This window comes from Mauremys mutica, chromosome 8, assembly GCF_020497125.1.
Source record: "Mauremys mutica isolate MM-2020 ecotype Southern chromosome 8, ASM2049712v1, whole genome shotgun sequence".
In the NCBI taxonomy this organism is placed as follows: domain Eukaryota; kingdom Metazoa; phylum Chordata; order Testudines; family Geoemydidae; genus Mauremys; species Mauremys mutica.
Window position 1 is genome coordinate 22,895,502 of NC_059079.1, and position 8,178 is coordinate 22,903,679.

The window sequence follows — 8,178 nt, forward strand, 5'->3', positions numbered from 1 at the left end:
GGAGAATCAAGCCCATATATTTATTGTCATTGACTTCCACAGGAGCAGTGCCTGTCCCATAGAAAGATAAAGGACAGTGGACTTCAGATCATGCCCTTGGTTTTATTCCTACCCTGGGTATATGTTAGGAGAAACTCCACTGAAGTCACTGCAGTTCCACTAACTTCGGTCTGAATCAGGCCCAAGATCTCTGCTTCCAGTCTGATCCACAAGACAACAGTTCCCACAAAAAAGCAGCAGAAGTGATGGGAGAGAAGATGCCGAGAAAATTGCACTGTGTAACATCTTCAGAGAAATCTAACTGCTTCAAATATAGGCAAGTAATTGCTAGGTTTTATATGAGAAATCTAGAAAAAAATGCACACTTCACTATTAGGCTGGTGAGATACCTTGGTGATATAATTTCTCTGTCACTGTGCTAGGTTAGTTCATCAGATTCAAGGACAGCCTGAACTGGGAAAACTAAAGTACTACTCTATTTCAAAGTGTAATTCAAGAGCCCTTCATATGCTTAGCTGCATGTTAGGCCATCCTGGAAGGGATTCTGTATTCCTTCAGTGCACCTCTGACTAGTGGCGTGCTGCCTAATGCTGGTTGGTAGACCTGGTGCAATTTAACTGATCCCCTACAATTTCCTCCTACACTCTGAGCTGATCTGCAGGCTGACCTTAGACAATTTGTCTTCTCTCTGGGAGAAATGTCACCCAAAAGGAAGCTATTAAGTCAAGAAGGTAATTCTGGAAGAACCGTCCACTGTGTAAACAAAACTTGACCTAAGATAATTTATTTCTGGCTCTTTATAAAGAGACTTAAGAGATATGACTGATAAATGTTGGGATCTAAACCTGTCAATATAAATGGGAAAGAACCTCACTGTTATTTCTGAGTGATTGTGTTTGATATTAGGATCTGAGAACTGAAGAGTATTGTTAAAAAGGGAATACTGGAATATTTAGACTTGAAGGGATCGTGTGCTCATAGTTTCACAGTGTAAATATCTGTGGATGGCTTAATTCAAACTCAGATTTTTGTTGATAAATATTTGGCCTTTCACTTCCCACCTCTGCTCCCCAATAACTGCCTTTAGAATACACTGATCAACTGAAAATCTAATACTGTGGCAAAGGCAAACATTTTTACTGCTTTGATTCTTTACTGGGGAAAGGGCATAATGTTAAGAGGCTGTTAAGAACTGGAAGCCATTTAAAAAGGGAGAGAACTGAAACACTGAAAGAGAAAAAACAACTCCTAACTTACTGCTTCGAAATCAATGGATGTTTGCAGTCTGCTTAATAATATTCCAGTTCTTTTTATTTGTTAAGATCTAACCAAGATCACTTCCACATCAGTGACAGGCATTGAACATAAAATAGAGTGAATATTACCCATCCTTTCATTTAAAAGGGAGCAGAAACGCTGCTCCATTTTAAGAGTCCTCATAGTTCAGAAAATAACTAGATTACTGCTGAGAAAAAATAGGTAACAAGGCGGCTGCCCTTTCTTCATTACAAGAGAAATGAACATTGTTATTAATAATCTTCCCTCTTCCCCACCATCTCAGGCCTGTTCCTTCTTTAAATCCTAGTGCCTGTCAGTCAGTAGAGTGGTTCCCCCTTCCCACCTTACTTTGTACCCCTCCTGTGTGCCCAAGATTTAGAAACATGGGAAATAAAATGGACCAAGTTCATCCCTGGTGCAGCTCCACTGATTGGAGGCAAGAATTTGCCTCAATGTATATAACCTCCTCTTGCTTCACTGCTCCCTAGTACTGAATTCAGTTGTCAGCTTCTGTACCATGTGGCTCAGAGACCACCCATAGTATCTGTGACTGCTGCAAACCAGAACAGTGCTGAAAACCTGTCAGCCAAAACTGACAAGAAGGTTGGCAGGCTAAATGTAATGTATTTAACATTTTTCTAAATCGGTTCTGAAAAGAAAGCTCAGAGATCAAGGTACAGAGATTGAAGAGGGCAGAGAGAGAGAGAGAGAGAGAGAGAGAAAAGAGAAGACTGGCTCCCCCCAAGAAGGCATTTGTGTTTCACAAGGGAATGGAAAACCTTACTTTTATCAGAGTAGAAGGTTTGGGTTTAAAGTAGTAAATGGGGGAAGAAAGGAAGAGAAGGTGCCAGTTTTGGTGGTGTCACAAGAGAGCAGTAGCAGCACAGTCTTCGTTAGCAGCAGATTCTAGAGGAATAACCTGACAAATTCTGCATTTTTTGGCTGATTAAAATTCATCATTTGTATGACAAGTGGATGAAATGGCAATGAACGGGTTAATGTGCATGCATGCCATTGCCCTTTTGTGGGATAGAATCAGCGTTACTCACAAAGATTCTCCTTTAGCTTATGTGGTGGGGGCCTCTGCTTAAGAAGATCCAGATCTATCCATGTGCCACTGTGATAGTCTGAGAGGGACCCTGCTGTGCCAGAGAGAGACAATGAGAGTAGGAACGGGCCACAGACAGACATACTTGAACCTTTACATGTTCAAGCATGTTGTTAGGAATATGTGAGACCTCCAGAAGCTGTAAAAACAGCTCCCTTCCATTCCTGGTATTTATATTTTCATTAACTAAAACCTTTTCACTAGTACCAAAATTCAAAGTTCAAGGAACTTTTGAGCAATATCGGATGTTTCCTTAATGACTGCACCTGGACCCACATGATCTCATTGTATACACCTACAACCAAGTTCAAAAAGCAGCCTAGCTGTTCTGTTTGTTTTCACCAGTGAAATATGAATATATGGTGGTTGACAGAAACTCAGACTCTGCTTTTTGTTTTGCTGTAGTCATGCAAAAGGACTTTGCAACATACTGCAGGCTGTCCAAGATCTGTTTGAAAACCCTGTTGACCGGAACAGGCAGGCAACTCCATTTATTGAAATTTTGACCACCCCCACCACATTGTTTCTATGTCCCCTATCATCCGTTGAGAAGGGTTCCTTACTCTGTGTGCCAAAAAGAGTGAGTCTGTTTTCTGGCATTATTTGTATATCCCTCCCTCCACTCATCCCACTTGAAACTGCAAATTCTTCTCACAAGGGGTTCACTTCAGATGCTTAAAGCCAAGGATTCTGTTTCCTGTCCAATTTTTATTCCTAACACAGTACAATGAGCTTTTGGTAGTTTGAGGTCTATTTCTAGTGGAATGACTCACATCACGCAGATACTTGTACAGTTTGGCACTTAACACAGACCCTCCCGTAATGAATGAGGTATTGCAGAGACACTCCAAGCACAGTGCGGCCTGGTCCCATTGGCGTTTACAATAGTTCTATCTCAGCAGGACTCCAATGAGTCAACAGAATTACTCTAAATTTACCTCACTGTAACAGAGCAGAATCAGACTTCCCCCACCACAAAGTGGCAAATTTACATCTCATACCCTAGGTGATTAGGGTATATCTACAGTACAGCTAGGGGACAGGTGGGCTAGAGAGCCTCAACATCCACACTGTTACTTTTAGCACACCGGGTTCGAGCCGCCCTAGCATGAGTCAGTCTACCCAGGCTGAGAGCCTCACTACTAGTGCAGTGTAGACATACCTTTATGTGACCAGAGCATTTAGGTTCATGCAGAGCATGGGAGTTCATGCAGAATGTCTCTGCATTGACTGTCTTTACCCCTCGTCTGGGGTCTTATTTAGGACAACACTTTTCTTTGTCTAACCCAATTAAAAAGAGTTCTTATTGAACTACCTTTTGCTCTTTTAATTAAGTACATTTATAAAACAATCCTGTTTGCCAAATCCACCATCATCCTCTCTTTCTATCTTTTCACTGACAAAGGTCAGCAGAGCTAGCTGACAAAATTTGAGATGGAATAGTTTTTCCACAGAAAAATGCAGTTTTTTCAAACAAGTGTTTTGCAGGAACATGTCTACTTTCATGTCAAAACATTTTGATTTAGAGCAAAAACAAAACTGGAACTGTTGGAATTTCCCATGGAATTGAAGTTCTGGTCCCCGACCATTTTTAATACAAAGCATTGAAATGCCTGGTAGGAGGGAAAAACCTAGGCCATGATCCTTCAGCAGGCACCCATGTAAAATCCCATTGAGTAGCTGCAGGATCAGTCCTGAAATTAGTGTGTTTACACACACACACACACACACACACACACACGAGGTATCAGAGTCATGGAGGTGGGATTATCTATTTGATCTATAAATAAACAAGGTCTTGACTTCTGGGGGCTCTCCCTTTCCCTTAAAACTTTAGGCCTTCAAATAGTCACTCAAACTACCTCTATAAAATCCTAGCAATCTGCCATAGCCTTGGAGTTGCTCCCAGGCTTATTAGAAGCAGACAGTGGAGCTTCATGAGTTTGCACTTTGCCCACCATTTCTCAGCACAGATTTAATAGCGGAGTGCTGCACAGGGGACCTGAAGACTTTCTTCTTTTATAGAATATACCAAGGAACATTGTGCAGCGCTGTCACAGGTTACCTCCATCGCTACCCAATGAACCTCGCTGCCCGGCTCGTTCAGGTAGCTTCACAGTCACAAACACACACCAGGCTGTTTATCTTTCACCAAGGTGTGCATTTATTCCTCTCTTACACAGTAATACCCCGCAATGCAGACTTTCAACAAGGTTAGGCTTCCCTGCAGTCCTCACTTCCCCCCAGCTCCCCCTCTCAGCTTCCTTCCAAGCAAACCCATCATGTCCTGTTTTCCCTCCTTATATTTTCCCCCAACTACCTTGTTAGCACAATGATTGTCACCCAGGTGCTCACAATCCCCTAACACAGGGTTTCTCAAACTGGGGGTCAGGACCCCTCAGGGGGTCATGAGGTTATTATGTGGGGAGTTGTGAGCTGTCAGTCTCCACCCCAAACCCTGCTTTGCCTCCAGTATTTATAATGGTGTTAAATATATAAACAAGTGTTTTTAATGTATAAGGGGGAGGGGTCGCACGCAGAGGCTTGCTGTGTGAAAGGGGTCACCAGTACAGAAGTTTGGGAATCACTGCCCTAGCAGAAAGTGTACAGTTGCCCTCAGCTGGGCCTGCAGCCTTCTGCAGGCTGTAGCAATGTCCGTGATCAGGGTACTGCTGATGGCACCCTGTCATGAATATCAAATAATAAAATCAACCACACTTGCTAAGTATGTGAGCAGTGTACTATTGTGACCCACATCTTTTCCCGCCCCAAGCAAAATAAAATAAAATAAAGCCGCTCGGACTGTGCTGCCCCAAGAATGGACGGAATGCCCCCCCCCTTAGCATGTGCCGCCCCAGGCACGTGCTTCCTCCGCTGGTGCCTGGAGCCAGCCCTGGTGACCCATTAGCCTTGGTTTGTTCCTTATGTTTATTGCTAATTACTCTCTAATACTTGTCTTAATTATCTTTGAGGAACTGATGGGAAAGGCACTTACCACAAATATTTACAGTGGGTCTCCCAATTGTTAGTGTGGACGCTGAAGGTTCTATTGTACTGGAGACTGTTAACTTTGAAAAATGTTTACTCATAAATAATTTGTAACAATGTGATTAATGTGCCATGGAACAATGAGAATATTAAACAATGGCAGAGCTTTCCAGAGTTTGAAACCCACATGGAAAAAATATCTAATGTAGTCCATACATACTTGATAATTGTAACTTTATGGAAGATGAGAGTTACCAAAAAACTTAGAATTCTGGATCTGGAAATGATACACAGTAATAAAATTCAAACCAGACACTGGAGATTCGTAACATTGAAAAGAAATTGTACAGCGGAGATATCCATATGCCCACCCAGTATGTAAGAGAACTGCAAGAGATGCAGGTATGTATATATTCTATAAGATGGCCAGATTGGCTTATTTCCATTTACTGAGGTCAGAGAACACTTGTTTCCCGTACTCTCTACCCGGGAAGTCTTCAAATAGGACTGCAGGATTTGAGTTTAAAGCCTAATAGCAGCAAAATTCTCCCAGTGATGTCAGCAGATATATTGCCTGAGCATAGTTGTCAACGTTGCAAAAAGTTTTGCTGTGGTCAGCTTTCCAAGAAAGCCACAGCTCCCCGAGTTGCCACAGGGTTAGGCATGTGTATCCTGGCAATTTTTTAAGATATTGTCTTCATAATGTGTAAAAGGAAAAAACCCACCATTCACCCAAATGCACACAGAACATATCAGCAATCCCCAATCCCTCCCTTCAAGCTTATTTGAAAGGTAAAAAATGTTGTCCTTTTAAAAATGTGGCATTCCCCACCGCCCCCCACACAGGGCTCAGCCTTTGCTTCTTTTTCCCAAAAGCTGCCCCCACTCCTTTCTATGCCATATGATCACTTTCCCCATTCCTGCCTGTATCCTACCCCAGTGGCTTCTCCATTCTGCATCCTGGCCAGCAGAGGTTTGTCCCTTCCATCCCCTACCTTCCTTTAAAAAAAAAAAGCACAGTGGCCTGCTGCCACCTTCTAGCATCTTCAAGGGAGCTCGGCAGACTTGTTTCCTACTCTGGCTTCTCCTGTTTTCTCTCTCATTTGGGGAAAGAGGTATCTCCATCAGGCCGGCCTCCAGGCTTCTCCCTAATGGAAGATGGGGAGGTTTGGGATTTCTTCTGGTCCTTTGGGTTCTCCCTGCTCCCACTCTGTGTCTAGCAGCCCTATTTCTCCACTCTAGTGAGTCTCACTACCCTGGCCCAGTGTCAAGGCACCTTAAACCTGACAAAGGGGTTGATGAAGATTCCTCTGAAGTAGGTAACTCAAGTGGGTGCCCCTAGCACCTCTCCACCCTTAGCACAGGGGACATGTCAGCAACATCTGAGAGCAAAGTGGGGGTCTTACAGGGCAGGGAGGGAGCATGGCAGGGGCAGGCTTGACTGGAGTCTACTCACCTGATCTCCAGTGGATGACATTGCCCTTAGGGGACCATTCTAGTCACCACAGGTTAGAGCAGCTCTGTGGCTGCTCTAACCTGAGCCAGAGCCCAGTTTTCCCCTCAACCAGCCCAGAATCAGTAGGCATAAAAGTGGTCTACAGTCATTTTTTACTTTCATCCCCTCCTCCTCCACAGTTGAACATTGTCCCTCTAGAGTGTAACTGGGATTGTACCTGGCCCCTTCCCTGGAGCGCAGTTGTGTGTGTAATGTCCAGCATATACTCCTTACATAGCCAGGCAGGAGTGGGGACACTGATGATCGCACCAAAAGGCAAAGGAAAACTGTAGACCTTTGAGCACCCAATTTAAAAGACTGGGCAGAGGTAGTGCTCAATCACATGCTGATTGGGAGTGCGAGAGAGCACTCGGGCAGCAACGATCAACTCCATGACAAGAGGTCCAGTCCTGCTCAACGATCGAACTCCTATCCATTTCTGTGGCACAGGACTGGACCCACAAAGCAAGTCTGGACACAAGTTTAGGGACATGAGTATTGCAATATATTCAATAGAGAGTTTAGTTCCGCTAGCATCCATCAAACTATGTGCTATTTTAAACAAGCTGTAAGGTAGATTATATTCTCCCTTTAACATGTGGGGCTTTGGCTATGTAGTATACATTCGCATAATGAGTCAGAGCCCCAAGGACTTGGTTTTGGATTAACCTAAAGCAGAACATATACAACTGCAGCAGCTTACAATATGCACTACAGATTTTAAGAGAATAATTGTTTTAATAACTAGGCATACTAGACCCATGCTTTATGTCTTTGTTTGTAGTGGGCAGTTGTAACTTTAGATCTTTTCATATTTAATATGGTATTATTGGTTATTAAAGTATCTTTCTTCTCTGGGTTTATTTTTTTGGAAATGCTGTACCAGTATGGGGTTTATTTTGGCAATGCACAGAGCTGGTGAAATGTAGACCAGCAAGACAGTGCAAAGGGTCTCTCTTTTTGGCATCCTCTGTCCCTGACAAACAAGATACACAACCTCTGCTGATACAAAGGTTTGCAACATATCTAACAAAACGTGACTCTGGATAACAGAGGACTTCAATATACTCTTGGAGGAGGGGCCTGGTACCATATATATCTGTACAGAGCCTTGCAAACTTCTGTATGCAGTATGTAGTAGGGTTTGGTAACCGCGGATGGGGACAATGCTAGCTTGAAAAATAACCCAAGAATTTGCAAATCTAAGTTAAAGGGAAAGAGTGATTCAATGAGAAGGTTCAGAATATCAGATATATGAAAGGTATACCAAGTATAACAACCAACCAGGCTACTATGGAGGAAAAATGGA